General features: G+C 34.5%; 1 long non-coding RNA gene across 16 annotated transcripts in view; it reads left to right on the forward strand.

The window, feature by feature from the left end:
* The window catches only part of LOC142029127 (uncharacterized), a 40,145-nt gene extending 18,206 nt beyond the window's left edge, over positions 1-21,939 (forward strand). For 12 of the 16 annotated variants that reach the window (XR_012649848.1, XR_012649837.1, XR_012649847.1 and 9 more), the window contains 2 exons: positions 913-1,004; positions 19,878-21,939. This is a non-coding gene — a long non-coding RNA (uncharacterized LOC142029127). Of the gene's footprint in view, positions 1-912; positions 1,005-1,103; positions 6,053-7,936; positions 7,995-10,352; positions 10,529-19,877 lie in introns of those variants that run through there. The other 4 variants (XR_012649841.1, XR_012649843.1, XR_012649842.1 and 1 more) reach the window with 4 other exon arrangements.
* Positions 21,940-22,617: the final 678 nt, after the last annotated feature.

A 22,617-nucleotide genomic window follows, 5' to 3' on the forward strand; every position in this document is an offset into this window, starting at 1 on the left:
AAATACTTGTTTTCTTTATAATGACTCCTTAAAGAATCTTTTTCCCACATAGAACCCACAATTATTCTCTCATTCCCATGCACCTGATGTTTTTCGGTATATGGGACTCTGATGACCATCTGGGTACTCTGAAGAGTGAGGTGGGTTTGTATAAAGACACATAAGGTGCTAGTTAAATGATCCTGAGTTTGCTTATATGGGATATACACTCCAACACTGTTACCTACAAGAAGCATGGCAGCAAACTCACCTTAGTTATACAATAGGCAACTGTTTCTGCTGGTGTATTTGCTTAATAACTATTAAGTATTTCCAGAGAAATAGCTTTCTGTAGCTTTCTTTTCCAATCGCATTTTCAAATACCTAGCTAGAACAATATGTAGGAAGGCAAATAACAATTCAGTAAGTTTACCATAACATATATTTGTCAATTTTTACAAAGAAATTGAAAACACTCATACACCTAATATTTGTCTTTTACCAGCAGTTTATTTTGTAGCTGTAAGAAGAACACAGTGACTGCCTGGTCTCTGAGTAAGATACGTATTTATTATTAAAATAGTCCAAGAAGTGGGAAGGACATATCTCTTTCAGAAGAAGTATTGAGATATTTTGTCTAATTCTGCTGTCCCTTTTTGCTTGGACACAATAAGAAATTGATGCTGACCTCTACTTTAAGGAAGTGGTAAGACTTCACACTTGTGGGAAAAGCATTTTTGGAGATTATTTTGAAGTACTTTTTGAAGAAAAGAAGCTGTTCAGAAATCTGAGATGAGCACACAGTTTGTCAGGAAAAATACTGAAGCTCATCTGTGCTAAATTGCAACCTTACAGAATCTAGGCCAAATTTTGAAAAGTTATGGCATGCTCTTTGCCTGTAGATTTAACTGACATAGCACCATTTTGTTACAGATTCTATCCAGTTTCATCTAGCTGAGTTGGGACCCTGGGACTTATTCATTTGGGACTTATTTCTCAAGAAACTTCCTAGAATTATAGGAACTGTAAGTTTGATCTCAATTATTTGTCTTTGAGTTTCTTCTTCTTCAGATCTTTAATGCCCTCTTTACTGGGAAAAAAAAGAATATGGTTTTCTACAACAGGCCATCCATGCTGAATTTTATGGCTATCTGGACCTGCTTATCTTGCTTACATGGGCTACAAGACTGTTTAGGTGGAGAAGCAGAAGTAGCTTTTGTCAATGCCGAAGTGGACGACTTCATGTTTTCTTCTTGTACTATGTAAAGTCAACAGAATTTGGGGATAAGGAAAAAAATAATTTTCTAAATCTATGAACTCAAGATGCTATGAAAGCAGCACCTTTCCATGGAAACCTTAAAAAAATAATTTTGTTTTATTTAGCCATGATTTTTTATGGGAAAAACAATAGTTATAATCCAGATCAACTGATGCTGCACATCAACACTACTAATTATTAAATACTTTCCAGATCACATATCACATAACTATACAGTATACAAAAAGCTGGAAGAATATTTTTCTTACCACTGTTGGAAAAGGGGTTGTCATCATCCCATTTCGAATTTGTACCAGTTAGTGTGTAAAAATCTAAAAAATGGTGAATTTTTATAAGTTTATAGTTGTTATTCTTCTCAGGCCTACTTTCAGAAACTCTTCAAGAAAGTGACAAATTAATCTTTAAAGCCCTCACTCCTATAAATATCTCTGCCCAATATATAGTGTTAATAATTTATAACGCATAAAGACATACAACATTAGGAAAAAAACTTAAGAAGAAAAATATTTACATTGTGTTATTTTGATTTAGGAAACATTAAACTGTGAGAGATTTGCAGTAATATTCTTGAAAATACCATTTTCACTTTTCTTTTGTTCATTAAAAGAAGGTTCTAATGCTTTATGACATTGTGTGGTGACACATCTATAGAACTTCACAATTACCATCAGTTTGGACTGAAACAAGTAGTTGCATTATTTAATACCTAATGATACTCCTGGATGAAAAAAATGTGCAAATTTTAAAGCATGCATGAATAATAGTTGTGGTAATAACAACATCTAACTCTTAACTAGCACTTTACATTCAGAGATTTCATATTTTGCTAGGGATGTGTAATGTAATTTAAATTTTTAAAAATACTAGGATTTCATATATATGTGTGTGTATTTAGATATGTATTCTGGGAATATAAAATGGATTTTTATAGATAAGGATTTTGGAGCACAGGATAATGAAGTGTCTTGTCTCAGCAAAGATACAAAAATAAATACCATTTGAATAAAGGGACGTGAAGAAGACCAAGTTATAACAGAAAGCAAATGAACATGTGAACTCACAGAGGCCAGCTACACTACAGCAACTCTCCCTGTGTATGAACTGAGAGTCTATGGGAAAAAAATGCAATGACTTTTTTTGTTTTCTTACAGCGAAAAACGGAATAGGCTACCTCATGTTTACTGAAGGGAAAAAAATGCACACAGTCTTTGCAGAATATTTGCATTCTGTCTTACTCCACAGTAATTTTCTTGCCTGTTCTGGAGATTTGGGTTAAATTCATTTTATATTGATAAGGCCATGTAAACTGCAAGAAAACTTGTTGTCTCTGCCTCTGCTCTCTTGCATATGTAAAGAGGAATGCTTTTTTGTTTGTTTGTTTGTTTACTTTTACTTTTAACCTGACACAGCTGTGTAAAAGATAATATAGTCTGATTGCTCATAATTTTCATCCCTGTAATTAATAAGCTGGGATGAAAGGGACTGAGATCACTAGAACAATATAATAAAATGTTTGTTTAAATTGGATACTTCTAGAAAAAGAAATAAAGATTTGGCAGGAATGAAAGCTTTTCCATCTAAATTATACCACATAATCTAAACTGTTTTTAAGCTTGAAAAGCATGAAAAATCACATAGCAAAACTGGAAGAAGGCATTGGCCAGACACAGGAAAAACACTGCCATGTACAGGAGGAGCTTTTAGAAAAACAGTCTCAGCTCAAAATTCTCCAGCTGGACTGTGGTGCAGCAGAAAACCTGATAAAATACCACAGTACTCAGGTAATAGCTTTGGTACAGCATATGAAATTGAAGCTTAGTATGTGAAATAATATAAGTGAATGTTCTTAGATGATTTTTCCACTGGATAAGGAAATATGATTTCAATAACATTAGGTAAAAAATTCACTTTCAGTACAAACATGAGAAATATTTCTGAAAATATTTAGTCACTATAAATGAACATGCCTTCTTTTTAAACTCTTGTGGGTAGGATTCATCTTGTCTAATTTTAGGTGTCTACAGTCTGGGTGGGAATATATGAGGGAGGTGTCTAAGTTCCCATTACGATCACTGGATACATAATCAGTTCAGTTAGTGGAATCAAAGGCTGAATAAACACTGAGCCAATCAAGTATTAAAGTCTGTTTTCAAATGAGCCAAAAATCTCTCCAGATGACCGTATGGCCAGGCCTCCACTCAATGTAATGGAAGGGTAGGTATGCAGTCACATATAATCATCTAAATGCAGATGTCTAAATTTAGATGAGAATAATATGATCTGATAAGTTACCTTTTCCCAGCAATTCATTAAATGATACAGAATTATTTTATTTATGTATCTATTTTTTGTTACTAAATATTTCACAGGTATAACTACTGGTCATTGCTCTGAACCATACCCAATATATAAAGACAAGGATTTAAAAGGCAATGATTTATTATGGCAGAGAGGAAAAAAAAGTTAATATATGATTTTGCCTGTGTCTGACTCTTTTATCATTTATATTTAAGGTGGTTTGTTCTTTTGAAATTTGGTTTTGGTTGTTGGTTGTTGTTTTTTTTTAATAGAAAAAGAAGGATGAGAGAATGTGGGTAGATGAGAAAGTGAGAAAATCAAAAGAATTAGTAGAATGACTAATACTCTTTTTCTACCCTACTGTTACCAGAAGGGACCAATAGATATGGATTATGTGCTGTATTATTTCACTGAAGTAGTGTATTAATTCTGGAGCGTGATTGAGCCTTGAACAGAAAGAACATAATAAAGTTTATTCAACTGAAATTTGTTGCCAACTGTGGGCTGTATGGTAGCAAAGTGCTTCCACTGAAAACATTTAAACATTCAGGGGGGAGGGGAAGAAAAAAGATACTGGTTGAAGAAAACAAGTTTTAGTTTGTAAAGGTTTCATTATATACAAGTTCTCTGGAAATATTAGTTGAAGATATACTACACAAAATTTGGATTAAATTTTTCACTTAGTTTTATGATAAATGTTTTGCATTTCCAGTATTTTTAATATATAATGTCATTAGGGTATAAAAAAAATTTAACAAATACAGTAAATTGCTATTCATTTGCTTGAATAAGTATTTTTAAATAAGGTGATTTGAGACTATAGAAAGATTTTATGTGGAGATAAATAAGCAACAAAAATCAAATCAAGCAATTGGAATAGTTACTCATGATAAACCTAGGATTATCAATGTATTTTAACACAAATTGTTTTATGAATACTGATTCTCCCCCAATAGAAGCAAATTGCTACTGGCAGCAACTGGTTCCATTAAGCTTCCGAATTAGTCAGTTCTCAAGCTAGGTAACTTGGGAAGGTACACTGAAGGTTTCATTTTTCTGAAGACTCCATTTATTATCTTTACTTACGTAGAGAGTTCATTAGAGAGAATTTTACATTGAAATATGGTAACTTTTTAGCCTCCTTTAATGCAGTCACGTAAGTCTTTAACTACCAGACATAAAACTGCTTAATTCTGCAGATATTAATGGATTCATATGTCATAAAGACAGAAGAAACACTGTAATCAAATCTCATATGTGGCACAATGCACACCATAGGACTTCAGTGAATTAAGTAGTACCTTGTCTCTAAGTAAATATGATTGAAATGGAGCATGTTAAAATAGAGCATACATTTTTTTAATACATTCTTGACTTTAAATAGTCAGTGTTACAGTATTCATGACAATCCTTCATAGGTTGTCTCCATAAATCTGGCTTTTGAAAACATACAGCATGTTGATTCTGTATCATTTTAGCCTCTTACTCAGAATGTCATAGGAAGCCTAATATAGAACAAAAGTATTTTATTCTATCATCTTTATTAATAATATTTGAAATCTCATAAAACCAATACAGCAGATAGTAGGACAAGATGTGTTTATAGTACATCCACAGTAATTTGTATTAATTATATTAATGTACATTTGTTCTTTGTAGCTACAGTTAATGCAAATTAGTGTGGATTTATGATATCAGCTCTTCTTATAGTTTGACTGGAATAGATGAGTAACTGCCAGGGTGGAATTGCTTGAATCACACTGTTAAACCCTAAAAAGTATTAACAGAGAACAAGTAGAGCATTAGAGCATTACTTTTTGCTTTTCAAAAAACCTTCCAAGGTTTCCAAGGCCACACAACCTAAAAGTGGTCTAAAATTTATTTCTAACAGTGCTTCAAAAATTCTTAGGTATGGTCTACCTAGGCAAGTTAAATATATCTATACCTCTGTGGTTTCAATCACTTTTATCCTAAGCCAAAATACTGTGTATTCCATTGTTACTTTTGATTTCTTTAATTTCTTTCGGGCAGGGGGGAGATCTATATAATGCTATTGAACATATTACAGAAAACATCATATTTTTGTATTCAAATACTTTGAGTGAATTGCATCTCATTCTTTCATTTTTGTGAGATGTCTTCTTTTGAGATAATTTTGTGTATGTGTGCATGTTTCCAAACGAGTGTGTGCATGCAAATCAATGTCCATGAGTATGTGTATAGTAAGTTGTCCTGTAAGACTTAAAAAAAGGTTAGGGTATGTTTGCACCTCAAAAGAATGACTTTTTCAAGATTCCTTTTGTAAGAAGAATCATTAACTTTTAGTTTTGTAATTAATTCCTACTCATGTGTCTTAAATTGATATCCAAAAAAGAATTCATCAGCATTTTTTAAATTAATTCTTTAATTAGTATTATTTATCTATAGGGGGTGTTATTTGTAATACTGTGCTAAGCATAGCTTAACAGCTCCAATACACCAGTTTTCTCTGAAGTCTCTGAGGAAATATCAGGTCTTGCCCTCCGAGTCTAGTTTTCAAAATCATGTCTTGAAAGTCTTCACAAAGGTAATTTTAGATGTTTAGAAGTCTGGTAACCTAAAATGGCTTAACTGACCTTGGTTCAGATTTTGTTTATCATGTTTTTAGGAACATTGTTCCATTAGTGATTTAGAATTCAGCAGCATTATGACATCAAATGTTTCTAATTAGATCAAATTACTCAAACTGCTAGTTTGTTTGTTTGTTTGTATATGACAACAGTGATTAATTCGTATAGTAATTGCTAGAACAGAATTTTGTAGTGTTAGTATTCCATCTTAACTTATAAGTAATTTTCTATCACGAGTTTTATGAGTAAACCTCTTTGTGTATATGTTACTCAAAGAAATCTTGAGTAACTGAAGATATTAAACTGTACAGACTAGATCTGTCTAAAATAGGCAGTATCTATGAGATGAGCCTTTTGATTTTGTTTGCCTTGAACAAAGAGCTGCTGTTGAAGGCAAAAAAATATGCTTTCCTTTTCTAATGGAATTTCTTTTCATTTCTCCCATTGTCATAGTTTTACAAGTGAGCAATTTCACATTTTATTACAAAATACATTGAGGCAGGTGCCTAGAAGATAGGGAGAATGGCATACTCCATTTACTTGTGGCATATATTAAATTTTTAAGAGCATATTTGCCTGGGCTTCTGCTGGATTTAGTCAAACTTTAGCTGACAGATAAGTAATCACTGTATAAACATTTTTTTGCTGTATTGAAGTTTAACTTCTCTTCATTCAGACTTCATGATTTCTGCATTTTTGCATATAGTAGGGTGGGGTTTTTTAGCAACCAATATGGTAAAAACCATACTGTAAATGAGAAGAGTCAAATAAAGAGCTAAATTTTCTGAGTGAAAAAACAGGACATTGATTTACATATTGTTTTAATATAGAATAAGACAATACCTAATAAAAAAGTTTCATTCATTTCCTTGTTGCTATTTACTGTTACTTTTGCTCTGTCAATAGCTATTATATTGCAGTCTTTCTGTTTCTATAGGACCATATGTTTTACACATCTAACTACTCTAGCTTTTTCAAGTATAGCTTTATCTTTTAAAATGATAATATACCTTAGTTACACCAGTAAGCTGACTGTTGGTTGAAATGCATTCAAGTAGAAGTGATATTAATACCTGTACAAAGTGGAATTAAGGGCACATTGTCTACATTTGCTTCATTGCATCCCCAATATTGTTGGAAAATAGGGACTAATAAAGACACTTCTGAGTGAGTGTCAAAAAAAGAAAAATATAGAAGTTTCAGAAAATGACTTCAAGGAGTCTGAGGGTCACGTCTTTGAAGACTCTTTCTTTCATTACTCTTTATTATTCTTTAATCAGAACTATTGCTTGTAAGTCATGTGAGACCATTCTCCAAAATGCATGCCAGTGAATAATTTATTCCTAATTTAGTATAATCTTAGGAAACATTCAAGGCATCCACATGATATATACTACTTAGTAGCAACCTGAATGAGGGGTTTGAGTATTTGTGTGTGTGCTGCTGCTCTGCCATTTCTGCTTATGTAACATTTTAGTTTCCATATCTAAAATACTTCAGAAATTACTGTTTTCATTTACTTTATTTTTCTCTTTGTTCCTCAATACTTCTTTTGTTTTCCAGGTTGATTTAAGGAAATCAGTAGAAAGCTACATGGAAATTTCTTGTTTCAAAATTAAAATTTCTAGAATTATAGCAGTTATGTACTTAAACAGCCACCTGACATGCCATGTACTGTAGCCACTCTACAACAATTTATGCTTATATAAATTGTGATGTAGAATAGTTGATGTCTTTTATGATATATCACTTCATGGCTTTTATCTTCTAGGTCAAATATAATTGAAGAAATATCTTAGGCTTGCTAAATTGACTTTGCACCACACAAGGTAACTACACAATGAAGTAATGTTAATTTAGAGATAATATTATGATATGAGAGGAATTCTAGTCTGTTTATATGTGAGAAGTCATGTTAGGGCTATAGAAACTACATTGAAATAAGTAATACCCTACATCTTATAAAATTTGGAAGGGAAACAATGTAGGGTATTACCTTCTTCCCTCTTTTTATGCTGTCAGTGTGTGGATGTAATTTCTGTTACACTTTACTCATACATTTAGTAAAGATCACACTCTGGTAAGGTTACAGCTCCTGGAGCATTCCATAACTATTGTGAAAACTAAAGAATTTAAATATACAGTTTCTATTTCACTTTCTATCATCTATATTAAATATACACATAGATGGCAGCCAGTTAATATTTGATAGAAGGGAAAAAGCCCTAAATGTTTAAACATATTATCCACATACCTGATTTTTAATTTCCTTTCTTTGAAGATATTTCCCAATAAAATATATAGTGAGTTTCACAAAGTCTTTCCCATTTTGTGCCTTTATTATTTGGGGAGAATATTAGGCCATGCTTGCAGATGGGGAAGAATAGAGGATGAGAAGATATTGAGAAAACATTGTGATTTCATGCAATGTTTTGTGTTGGAGAGAGAAACTGAAGCTTGTCTAGCTCAGTGCATTCAGGCTACATTTAGGAAAAGATATTTAAAAATAGAAATCAAAATAATCATGTGGATGCATACAGATAATGTTAAGGTACCTGTGCTGCAGAAGAAAAAAAAAGTTTATTAATATTCATATTTGATGCCCAAAATATGTTGACATTACTAAAATATGTAATTTAATTAGCAGGAGAGAAGGAAATGTCACATAGTAATATTCAAGCACCTTTAGATATCCATAAGAAACTAAATTTAAGATATGAGGTCGGAAATTACAGACTATGGCCTCATGTATTTTAATGTGGAGAATCTGTTTACTCATCAAGTAATGAGTAAATGGACCTCCTACAGCAAGATCAGATAATAGCCACTAAGATTTGCTGCATACAATGATTCCATTTTTTTTCTTCAAAGGTTTTTGTTCAAAGGTTGAGTTTTATGAAAAAATATTAGCAAGGCTGCAAGGGGCCATTTTTATATATATAGCATTAAGAATCCTGAATTCCTTTGGAAAGAAATATTCAGGATTTAAAGGGCATAAGTTTATGGGAAGCTAACCACAAGTATATGCTGATAAGGTAATACTTTGTTTCATCATATAGCACTGTGTAATCTTTTCCATAGAAAGTGTTGCCAATAGTTACAAATCAAAATATTTTAAAAAACTTAAATATCACTACTGACTGTGTATTGTAATATAAATAAGAATTAGGAAAAAGCAGCAAAACATATACGGTGTCATATTACTACTGAAACTTTATAAATATTTGAGGATGGGGCAGTAGAAGATGATTAGCTGTTTGGTAAAATAAAAAGTTCTGATTTCTTTGGTTGAAAATCCATTTTCACTGAATGTCCAGCAATTCTAGTGTCTTTTTTTCTGAATAATTTCTATGCTTTCTTCTATCCTTATTCATGTTCCTTTTTCATTTTTCTCTTTTAGAACAACTTGTGAGGTTTTCTATTATTTGATTATTTAGTTTTAGATTTCCAGTGGTTCCAACTTTTCCAGTTCCAAATCCCTCCCATCATTCTTAGTGTCAGGCTGAAATTGCTCTGAGGAGTCAAGGCATGTGTGCTACCAGGACAGGGGATCATGAAGAGGTGTTAAGAAGTTTGGGCTGTTGTTCCCATTCTGCTGTGGATGTGCACTGCACTATGTATTTGACAACTTATCTGAAGATATGACAGTATTAAAGTGTAGTATAGAGAGACTTGAATTAAATTTTAAATAGATTACTCCATTTCTAGCTGCAGCCTATACAGAGTATTTTCAGTTCAGTAGCAGCTGTAAATCCTACCCGCCCCCTGCCAAAAAAAAAAAAAAAGGTGGGGGATGTGGGGAGGAAGCTCTGGCATTGTACTTTCTGTTTCAACAGCTGTGACTGGAACCCAAACAATTTGATTTAAAACTTAACAAAGTATCCCCCGGTGCTACACTAGAGACATTCTTTTATCTGTAATGTTGATGAACCTAAAAATTAGTGTTATGAATTCTCTGGTTCTGCTTCAAGAAAGTTTGGTTGTTAGGCTGATGTCTCACATCTGTGCAAAGAAAATACTGTTTTACCACGTGCAACATCTCTGTAAGTAAGGGAAGAGATGGCTGGCTTTCTGTAGTAAGCAAAGAGGCCGGAATTTCTGCACATTAACATAGCCTTTGTTCTTTTCTTCTCAAGCTCAACTTCTCACTGTGCACATATAAATTTTCTCTCTTCTTCTTTACTTAGCACTAGAATGCTGAGCCGTAGACTTCTGTGTGACAATGAATCAATTGGCTGTATACTCCATTCCCATAACAGAAATAAGGGCACTGGCGACCCTATGACAGAAAAAAAAAATTTCCAGAGGCCTTCCAAATGTTACTATAGCTGTTTCTACATAGCTTTTGGACTCTACATTTAAAGTGAGCTGGAAAAGTTTGCTACTGATGTTGACTCTTCCACATTAGAGGAAAGTACTATGTATGTTTGACATAATTCTAATGATAGAAAAGGTTATTTCTTCTTTCTGTTATTGGAAATCTTGTTTTCATTATTTTGTTTGTGTGGCAGTTATGGAGCATATTTTATGTTTGTCTTTAATTACTTTCAGAGGAAAAAGGTGAGCTATTTGCTCTGTTTCAGGTTTTGGTATTTGTGTGTTCAAGAAAACAAGGAACCATGAGTGGAATAATTTACTTTATTCCTATTTACAAAATCCCAGCTTCTTTTTTCAAAATTTATTTTATTACTTTTCCCTGTGATTAAGTGTTCATTATTAAAGAAAAGATGTTTAAAATTGCTAAACATAATTACAGAAGCAATCTGCAAATATGCTTTAAGCATCAAATAACTTTCTAATGACACTCTGACATTCTTATATTGCTTATTCTTTTGGTTTTAAAGAGTTCCTATTCAGTCTGTATTTTTTATTTCTTTTATTATCTTGCAACACATTTATTGTTACAAATAGTCTAAACAGGGAAAAAAATCAACTTGATTTAGATATTGACTAATACCTGGTCTGTTAAAAAATGCCTTGATCACTGCCTTGACTCATTTATTATTCCTTCCCTCAAAACATTAATAAAAACTCCAAAAGACATCTTCAGCTGCACTATAGATTTTTAGCTGGGAGTTGAGAGAGAATCCATTTTGCCAGACAGGAAAGTATAAGCTTGTGTTGTAATGTAATCTTAATTATCAGTCTTTTAATCGTTACCCTGATCTGCTCAAAACACTTACATTGTTGTTGTTTGTTCTGAGGTACTAGCCCGCCACTAAGCTGTGGGGCTTGACAGTAAGGGACAGAATTGCCATGGTTTTGTAGTATAGTAGAAGGATGCACTTGATAGAAGATAATTGTCCTGGTTTCAGCTGGGATAGAGTTAATTGTCTTCCCAGTAGCTGGTACAGTGCTATGTTTTGAGTTCAGTATGTGAAGAATGTTGATAACAAACTGATGTTTCCAGTTGTTGCTTAGTAGTGTTTAGACTATAGTCAAGGATTTTTCAGCTTCTCATGCCCAGCCAGGGCACCTGACCCAAACTGGCCAACAGTGTATTCCATACCATGGGACATCCCATCTAGTTTAGGAACTGGGAAATGGGGACAGGGAATCGCCGCTCGGGGACTGGTGGGATGTCGGTCGGTGGGTGGTGAGCAATTGCCCTGTGCATCATTTGTACATTTCAAACCTTTTATTATTACTGTTGTCATTTTATTAGTGTTATCATTATCATTATTAGTTTCTTCTTTTCTGTTCTATTAAACCGTTCTTATCTCAACCCAGGAGTTTTACTTCTTTTCCCGATTTTCTCCCCCATCCCACTGGATGGGGGGCAGTGAGTGAGGGGCTGCGTGGTGCTTAGTTGCTGGCTGGGGTTAAACCACGACAATAATGAATCCCTCATTTGTTTGGAAAGCTCAGTTCTTGTCTTGTCTTACCTGCTTTGGCATTAAAGTATGCAAGAATACCAATTCTGTCGTTGCAAGACTGAGATTTTACAGGTATAAATCCATATGATTCTAGAAGTAATTCTAGAGTTTTATGTTCTACTAGTAATAATTCTTAGGTAGTCATCACAATGTCAATTGTGAAGCTCCAACTGTTCTGCAGTCTTTCCAGAGTTAGAGAAGTGTGTTAAATTTAAAGGATATGGAAATATTTTTTGAAAGACTACATAACTCAAGACAAACATGATAGTAATACTTCAGACAGTGTAAAAAAAAAAGTCCCAAAATTTGTAGTGAAGTTTTACTGAAAACTCCTCTGTGCATCCTTTTATATCAACATGCAACGTCCACCCACTTTTCAACATTCATCAAGACCATGGTATTGTTAAAGACTGATATGTTCTCTCCATATATGAAACAATTATATATTAACAGTACAAATTAAATATAATACTACAAAGTATATATATATACATATTTATGTATTTCTATTGTTTCTATCTCCTAGTTAGATAGAAGGTTGCAAGGTCATTAAGACAGTAAGATCTTATCAGGTTGTCCCACTACCCTAACCAAATATAGTAGTACACTTTCCTCTACCTGTAGTCTCTGGTTCTTTTCTGGTTTCCATTGCCAGAGAGGAAAAAAAAAGCTTCAGAAAGCTGACTAGAGCTGGAAACTTTTTCTTGGTGTAGTATTATCTTTAGGTTTACTCTTGATCTAGTCTCATAATTTTCTCTTTGTGCAAAATGGTAATAATTTGAAAGATGAAGGCAGTATAAAATTTGCCTCTTTCCACACATCTGCAAGTGTACTGAGTTTGGTTGGAATGGAGTTAACTTTCTTCATAGCAGCCTGTGTGGTGCTGTGCTTTGCATTTGTAGTTAAAAGAGTGTTGATAAGACACCAATCCTTTATCTATTGCTGAGCAGTGCTTCCATAACATCAAGGCTTTCCCTCTCCACTTCATGCTCCATCAAATAAGTAGGATAGTGGTGGGCAAGGGGTTGGAAGGGGACATATTTGAGACAGCTGTCCCACACTGACCAAAGGGATATTCTATACTGTATGCTGTCATGCTCGGCAATAAAAACCTCAGGGAAAGGAGAAGGAAAAGGGGAAGTTTGTGGTTGTGGTCTTTGTCTTCCCAAGCAACTCTTATGCATGCTGAGGCCCAGCTTTCCAGGAAGTAGCTGGACATCTGCCTACTGATGGGAAGCACTGAAAGAATTGCTTTTTCTGCTTTGGTTTCTTGTGCAGCTTTTGCCTTTCTTATTAAACTGTCATTATCTTGATCCACAAGCCTCCTTGCTTTCCTTATATTTTGTTCCCATCCTGCAAAAGATGGGAGTAAGCAAGAGGCAAGGGTGGTGCTGGCAGGGATCAACCCACCACAGACCTTAAATGGGCAGACAGTGAGCTTGCATATATGCAAACACACACACACACATCTATATGTATAAATGGATTGCTGTCGAGTTCTGTTTATTAAACACAGGTTTTGCAATGGTTTGCCATTGGTATAGCATGAAGCAAATCATATCACAAATTAAAAAGCATAGACATGAGAACACATTTTTTTCCACGTGGAAAAAAAACAATAAAAATGTTTACAGACCTTGCTTCTCTGCATGAAAAATCCATGACCTGGAAAGGGTACTTGTTCACACTGTGGTTATGAGGCTTAGATCAACATCTCTTAAGTAGCTAAAGAATATCCCATATCTTTTGGAAATAGAAATCCAATGGAAGTTTTCTACGGGGGATATCTTAAAACCAGAGGTAGGAAATTAACAAATTAAACAAATCAGAAAAGACTCAAAAGGCCAGACCACATACTCTCTAACCATCAGTAAAACTCTGAAAGCACATATATATCTTAAAATATTTATGCACATATACGTGCATGTACTGTACTACCAAATATGTTTCTATTTCATTTGTTCTTTTGGGTTAATAAAATAGAAATTTGGAGGAGAGGTGAAACCCGTATGACATATCTGTCAAAATATTCATTACAAACAAAACTCTTCACACTTTTTAATAGTAGATGTTATTTTATGCACATGTTTTGATGTCAGCATGATTATCTCTTTGTCATTCCTATTTTGTAAGTACTCTTCTTGCTTAATTTGACAGCATTCATTCTCCTTCTCTAACTTTTTTAGTGTGTGTTTCTTCAGAAAAGCTAGCATTCTGTTGTCAAGTATATTTTTACTCTAGTAAGTAAATCATCACTGACCTTTTCTAGATTGTCTGAAATGTCCCTTATTTGACATGATTAACACTATGCAATTTATCGATCATCTTTTATTTCATTGTAACGTTTAAGTACTGTATAATAATTAAAGTGCAGTTTATGTTGTAAATGTCATTTTTCTCCCACACATTTATTCCTGATGTATACTTTTTTTTCCATTTTGTTGTGTTCCCCCCCCACACACACTCTAATCTCTTCAATGTTTGGGGGGAATTAAGAAGTCATTAATGAAGGACATGAGAGAAATAAATATGAAAATTATTAAGTTTGATCTGAATAAGATCCATAAGATAATCCCTGTGTATGAGTTGCTTAACAGAAAAGCTATCACAGAAAATAGCTGCAATATTTCCCAGTGTTTTAGTTTAGGACATTATACTTTAAAGTTGTACTGTGCTGAAAAGTACAAAGTTGAACTGAATAGATTTTTTTTTGGAAAATATCTACGCAGCTAGATGAGTGGTAGATCATGATTAGAACTTTGAATTTAACTGAGAGGGTACAAAACCAGTAATGGATGAATGTAATACCATGTATTAAAAAGAAAATGCAGGCAAACATTTTTTGAGCTCAGGCAAACACATTTTTGAACTTTATTTTACAAAATGGCTCAGCACAGCTTAAAGCAGTATGAGAGGAGTTCTGAAATGGCACCTGCCTACTTATCCATTTGTAATATTGACAGAAAATAGATTTGTAGAATGCAAAGTTGACAATTTCCAACCGGATGTTGAAGCACTGATATACATGACAGGAATTGTGATCATTAGTTGCCATGCTTGAAAAGGATGTGGACAGATTCAATGTGGTTAGATGCAATCAGTCCTGAAATTAATGCATAAATGGAAGAGACACTTTTTCATTATTGCCTACTTTGGGGGAAACAGTGGGTGCAGTACTGTCAGAGTTCAGACTGATAGATATTGATACAAATCATTTTTATATGATCTGTCTATTTATTAGAATTGCTTTTCTGCTCTCTATATGGAAGTCCATGATGCATTACATTCTGAACTTCCCAATGCTCAGATTGCTGTTCTCATTGCAAGAAATAATGAAATGGATTCATTACTTTATTCTTAAAATATTCTGATTTATTTTAGGATATAACCTCTTCAATGATTTCATACACCCTTTTGTTGTCTAGTTCATTTATTTTACTGTAGAAGGGAACACATTATACATATTTTTAAGACAAAAAATTTCAATAAATATTTTAAGAGTATGCAAGTACGCAAACAGAAACAGGGAAAACGACCTGAGAAGATACAAAGTCCAAAGGTGTTTTCAGCATTAGTGAAACCCAAGATTGGTAGTGTCATGACAAACACAGAGGAATTTTGATTACAAGCAACCGTTTCTTGAATAAGCATCTATAAAACAGAAGCATTTTTTTGTGTAGTTTTAGATTTTCTTTCAAAATTATGTTCTGCAAAACAAGATTCTCTCACTTTGAAACCAGAAGTGCAAAGCTGAATCAAATAATAATCCATTGCAACCTGAAATTTTGCATATGGCGGGATGGGGGGTTCTCCTTTATGTATTTATCTTCTGAATTCAGCAGATTAAACTGGGAAAACCTGAGGGATGAAAGAAACTACTGTGAGTTCTCTGGACACAAAGATTTTAAAAGGAAATTAACACTACTACAGTGATACAAACAATATTAATAATAATGATTTATTAGTCTAGGGCTGTAGTGTTACTTCTGGGCTTCAGGCCAGTATCTCTTTAGGGTGTTGTTATACTTGTGGAGGAAAAGAAGAAAATATATCCTTCACTGCTAGTTTTAAAAGCAAATCCAACTATTTTGCAGGTAAATATGGAATTAGAACACTAAAAGTAGAAGCAGGAGGGCAAAACACTGGTAAGATATACAAACACAAGTGTATCATTAGTGTAAACCTGAGACCATCATAACTTTTTGGCATTTTCAGCTGGGTTTGGGTGCTTATGCACATAAGAACTTTGCCTTCACCTCTGCAACATACTTTATTTTCAGGAGAGAGAATTGTACATGATTCTTTTCCAATTTCTTCCTATGCCTTATTTCAAATGTACAATATTTGGGTTATTACCCCTTATCTCCTCTCTTGCTTCTCTTATAAATGTTTCTTCCATCATGTCATCTTAGAACTGTAGGGATTTCATTTTTTTTCTTTTTTGTTGTTTGCTTAGAGTATGTTGTGTGACAGGTAAGGTGTTCTCTGTACTAACTTTATGAAATAAATACCTGCTTATACATGCTTCCTCAAAATAATAATTGCAACTGTTAAGGTTTTTTCTGCAGTATGCTTTGAACTAATTGTTTTTGATGATCTGCTGTTTTCCTAGTGTATGAGGATTCTCTGTTCGCTATTGGAATCCACAAGCTCTGTATTTTCAGTACATCTTGAAGCAAACAGCCAGAGCTCATATATTCATTTACTGTGGCAAAATAGTGAATACTGAAACCAGCTCAGATTCCCAAGGCCAATACAGATTTGTTGATGCAGTGCAGTGCCTGGGCTAATGAGACTTGAATCTCAGCCAGTATAGTTAGATAGACTGTACAAATATAGTCGTACTACTCCTAAATCCAAGACTGAGTTACTCAACACTGGTTTGATTATCTCTAATGATGTTCTACATTGTTTATGGACATATATTAAAGTTTATAAAAGTTTATACAAAAGAGTATTTCTTGGGCAGTTAATGTTGGGCTGCACAGCACCAGCTAGCCTCTATGTTGTATGGGTAACAGTCACAGTGCAAGGACTTTTCACGATCCACTTTACCTCTGATAGACTCCTGCTTCATACATATATGGAAAAGGTCATCATCAGCTGTTAATGCTGTGCTGTTCTTCTCTACCATGCAATACACTGGACAGCCTCAGAAGTAAAGCCAAAGACATATAATGTCAGAAGGATGGCTAGACCAATAAAATGCAGATCCTTTACTTCAGTCATGTATACTTACCCTCATGTTACTGACCCGGGAATAAAAGTCCCTTAATTGTGTGACTAGGAACACCATACACATTTGATGGGAATAATACATTACAGAGATTAGGGCAATTTAAGAATATTTTCTTTCTATAGAATATTTCTTTATTTTATGACTTATGCCATGGAAGCTGCTATTTGCTTGATACAGTGTTAATGTATAAAGAAAAACCAAACAGCCATATTCTAGGCTGAGAGCAAGTTAAAACAGTATAAGTCAAAAAGAAAGACAATAATGGCACTGATCGAGGGAACATGAGGTTTCTGGTAGTCTATTTGAAAGAAACATTGGTTCTGCCGCTGAACATTTTCCAAAGCTGAATATTTTCCAAAGCTGCAATAGCAAGAGGTCATATTTCTCCAACATCCAGTTTCATAGAGAACAAGGCTAATGTTCCTTGCTAGCCTAAGTCACAATGAGATCTACTCCACATGACATTACTTTTATCATCAAGATCAGGACTGAGCAACTTCCTGAACGGAAAAGGATTTTGGCATGATTTAAAACAAACTGCTCATTAACAGCTTTCTTTAGAGGGACAATATGGCTGACAGCATTGAACTTGTTCAGATTTTCCAATAGGACAGCCTTCCAGGCTTCAAGAGCTTGCAGATCTGTTTAGACAAATACTATTTCTCACAACTGAGGTCGTCTTCTCTATGTAAGCTATGTAAGATCCATCCAGGCTTGAAGGAGGAAACATTCATCAGAACTAGAGATGTGTAGAATTAAATAAGGAATGATGACTACATCTAGGAAGTTCCAAAAATCATGGGGATGCATGGGGAAATTATGTCTACCGCCCATATTGTATGTGCAGAAGCTGTTAAAATAACATGGGAAAAAATATTTGATGACATGGAAATGGAAACAGCTATTGAAGCTACTAAATTTTAATGTCTTTTTGTCTCCTCTATACCTCTCAGACCTTTATCTTATTGACTACGCTGCTTCCTTTGCAAACTCCTCTCTCTCCCTGCTTGTCCCTAAATTTTTTATGGGACTTCTCTCATTGCCTTTTCCGTATACCCATCCACCTCACTTTGTCTTCTTCAACAGATACTTATTCCACTGCAATCCATTCTGAAAAGTGTCATAGAGTCATAAAACAATTTCGTTTTAATGAGACCTCTGGAAGTCCTGTAGTCCAACCTCCTGCTCAAAGAGGTTCAATAAGAGTAGCTTGCTAAAGACTGCATCCAGACGAGTTTTGAATAAATATTTCCAAGGGTATCTCCAAGGAAGAGGGCAACCTGTTCTTGTAACGGACCAAGTTCTTGACAAAGAAAAAAATTCCTTAGCTGTATTCCAACCTTCCCATGATATAATTGCATCTGTTTTCTATTGTCCTATCACTATGCCCCCTAAGGAACAGGTTTGGGCTCCATCTTCTCCATACTCTCCAACTAGGAAAAGAGTATCCTGATCAATCTCTGCTAAGCATTCTGCTCTTAAGACTGAAAAGTGCCAGTTCTCTCAGCCTATCCTCTTCTGTCTTACACATCCAATTATCTTGGTGTCCTTACACTAGACTTTCTCTAGTACATCAATGTCTGTCTTTTACTGGAGAGCTCAGTACTGGACACAGTACTCTAAATTTGGTTCCACAAGTGTTGAAAAAGGGGGCAGTAGGAGGGGAAGTACTACCCTTTATCTGCTGGCAGCACTTTTGTTAACCCAGCCCAGGATGTTGTTGGTCTTCTTTGCTGCAAGGGCACACTTCTGATTAATGCTAAACTTGTTGTCAGCAGGACCCCCAAGGTCTTTTCTGCAAAACTTTTTTTTATCCTGTACTAAATTATTCCTGCCCAGGTGCAGGACTTTACACTTACCTTTGCTGAACTTCATGAGGTTCCTGTCAGCCCATTACTCCAGGCTGTCAAGGTCCTTCTGAATAGCAGCCCTACTCTCCAGCAGAGCGATTAGTATAGAATCTGTATTAGGATGTTCAAATGCAGAAAAAGGAATTTTCTGTAGTCCATACTTAATAGTTCTCTATTCATTTTACAGAGGTCTGGTACTGTTTGTTCATTACCATCACCGTCTCCACCCTAAAAGGGGATCAGTAAACAGAGATGCTTACATCTCTTCTGACTCAAGATGGGTCCTTTAAACAGAAGATTTGTTGGTGTAGTACAGCTGCATGGTCTTGATTCAGTTTTACTGAAAAAATGTTGTTGGTGTAGCATAAGGAAGTAGACAAGCTAAAACTATGTAAGATAAAAAAGGTAAAAAAAAAAAAAAGACAATGGTGTAATTGTTGATACAGCAGTCATTAATAGCTCAAGGACTCGGGAAGAAAAATACTTACCTGAAAGAGTATAAAACATTAAAAAGCCTCTCAAAGAACAGGGTGATGGAGATCAATGTATTCCTAGCAGCAGTCGAGGTTGACCTTTTCCTACCCAGCAGATGACTACCTGGTCACAGAGATTTGTTGATTGTCTCATTGGGCTTTGTGAGCAAATTAATGCTTGGTCTAGAAAGTATTAGTTCCAGACATTTGGTCTTTGAGCATTAGCCAATAAATGATTTTACTGTACTTTAGGTTGTGTTTGTCTTGCTTACAGAGTCACTGTCTGGTGAAAGATATCCAAGGAAAAGAGACCCAGAGAGGGAGGATTACAGAACCAGCATTACAAGAAGATTGTTGCAGACCATGTAAATGTTCAGTCTGAAGATCCTGATGTGCTTTACAGAGATATTGAAGATGAAAACATATGCTGCATGACTGCCTATTCCTACACCAAGGAGTTTCCCTAAGCAAGTAGTTTCCATCTCCTTCTCAACTTGGTTTCCCTTTGCTCTAGCAAGCGTGTATGACAGTTGGGAACACCAGCTGACGCCTTGCCTGCTGCATGTCAAGGGCAGAATGCAGCTCTTGCCTTCCTGGCAACTGAGAAGGCAGATAAAAGGTATAAAACCACCTCCTGCAGCATTAAATGTTTTCATTTTCACTGGATGAAGAAAACCCAAACAAACAAACAATGGAAAAGGCTGCCATTCATTATCTTTGGTCTTCAACAAACCATTCTTCATCATCCTCAGTCTTCTGTTGCAAATAGGAGCAATTTTGTGATCTTCCTTATTCCTCTTCTCTGGGGACACAAGAGCAAGGAGAGACTAGTCTTCTCATCTCTAACAAACTGTTTCCTCTACAAGCCAGAAGATTACTTTAACTGTTCTCCTTCTGGTCCACTTCCTTTTGCACTTAGTACTTGGAAGAGCATAGAACTGATTTTAAGCACTCTAAGGAAATATTTGAGCCACATTATTCTTATAAATTATTTTATCTCTTGATTTATGTAATTTGTGTGCCTGAAGTGGATGATTTGTTTCATTGAGATCACTATAAGAAAAAACCCCAAACAATGTTAAAATTAAGCATTAATAATTCATACATTTTTTAGACATTTGTTTCAGTTAAATAAAATAGAAATGTAGCCACATAAAAATCCATACGGTTTTAAGCTGATTAGATCAATAAAGTATGATCTCATGAAGGATTTTATTATTATTCTTCCTTTCTATGCTAACTGACTTCAGAAAAGCAGTTTCTGTACCTATTTTGTTTTGGATTACTGCAAAACTCTTAAGTGGATTTATTGTAAGATCATTCAAAACATTCTACTAGTTCAAATGAACTTCTTAAGATTTAGTATTACAGACAATTATAAAAATGATAAAGAATAGAGATACATTCTCTCCAGATGGTTTAACTTGGATAAAATATCAGCATCAGACTTAATAGTGGAATAAAAGGTTTCAACTTCTTTTTCAAAATATGCTGATTTCATTAAAAAGTGTTTCTAGAACTTACAGCTGCAGAGGTGAATCTGGAGAAACTTATGTCACAATATCCATCTGAGTCTATAAATAACTTGAGAAAGTAGTCATGGGGAAGCCAGTACTTAAAGTGCTTTATATGTGCTAACTTGTTCAATAATGATGAAACGTGGCAAGTGTCTTTCAATGGGGGTTGGCAGAAAAGTAAACCAAACTCAATAAGTCTGAAAGCATAAAAAGAAAAGGGAACCTAAAAAAACCCGCATGTACTTACAGTCTGAAAATCACCATCTATTGCCAGCGGCATCTTATTTTGCCATCCCGCTAGGAAGAATTTAATCTTTAGGCAGAACTTGGGAAAACTTCAATATAAAGCTAACAAGATACACCTATTTATGTAATCTTAATAAAACTCTCATATCAGTGCCTCTAAATAATCTATATACAACCAGAATGGAAGATTAAAGTATGTGTTCATTAAATTTAACTTCATTATGAAGTTTGCAAAATCTGGAGCAAGACTAGCTACAGAGAATAAACTGGTATAAAGTTAAATTCAACATATTCATGTCCTCTTCTGATTAAAGCAAAATATAATCAGGATGTTTGAATATGTAGTACCATATCCACACAATGATGTAGATTTTTACAACAGAAAAATAGAAACTGTGCTTATTGAAAATTATCTTGCAATGGCATTATCTATATTCCTGTTCATACCCCTAAAAATTCAATATGCATAAGTCCCATATTCTTCCAACTGTATCAATAGTGAGAAAGGTGAAGAATGAACTGGGAAAGCTACCTCCTGGTTTAAAGAAAATGCTATCTGACTTTGAATTAAAACTGTCCTAGAATTGTAACCACTGTAGGATTGAAGTCACAACCAATTTTCACATAGTTAATAAAAGCTGCTCACATATTGAAGTTGGTGATAAAAAAAAAAAAAAAAAAGATTTTTTTGATGCAGCTTTAGTTGGAAGGCAGATTTATTTATTAATGGTATCTCTTGTAGCTTCTTTTCCCTCTCATGAGGTGTGGAGGGTGCAGTTTCAGTGACTCTGCTGTAATTCTTCTGTAACTCTTCCACAGATGCTTTAATGTCAATCAATCCTGTCTCTGTAGTAGCTGACTGTCCCCCCAGCACTGCAATTCTATTCATTCAATTCATATTGAATTCTATTGCTGTATTAAAGGGACAGTTGGCTAGCATGGGGAGGACAGCATTGATTGACTAGGCTTCTGTGCAAGAATTACAGTAGAATTGCAGCACAGATGCAGAAATTGCAGCCTGCTGCTCCATGGAGGAGTTTGAATTGAAATGGTGCTGGGAGAGAGGAATTGTACCTATCAGAGACATTGCTAATAGTAGGAAATTCTCCCTTAAATTAATCCTCATTAAAAACAATTTAGGAAAGAAATTATGAAACCTAAACTTCATTTGGAAGCACAGTGGTTTTGAAAAAGAGTACAAAATCATTAAAAGATACAGTCTTTTTTAAACTACTGTTTGAAAAACTGTTT

This window comes from Buteo buteo, chromosome 3 (assembly GCF_964188355.1).
Source record: "Buteo buteo chromosome 3, bButBut1.hap1.1, whole genome shotgun sequence".
Lineage (NCBI taxonomy): Eukaryota > Metazoa > Chordata > Aves > Accipitriformes > Accipitridae > Buteo > Buteo buteo.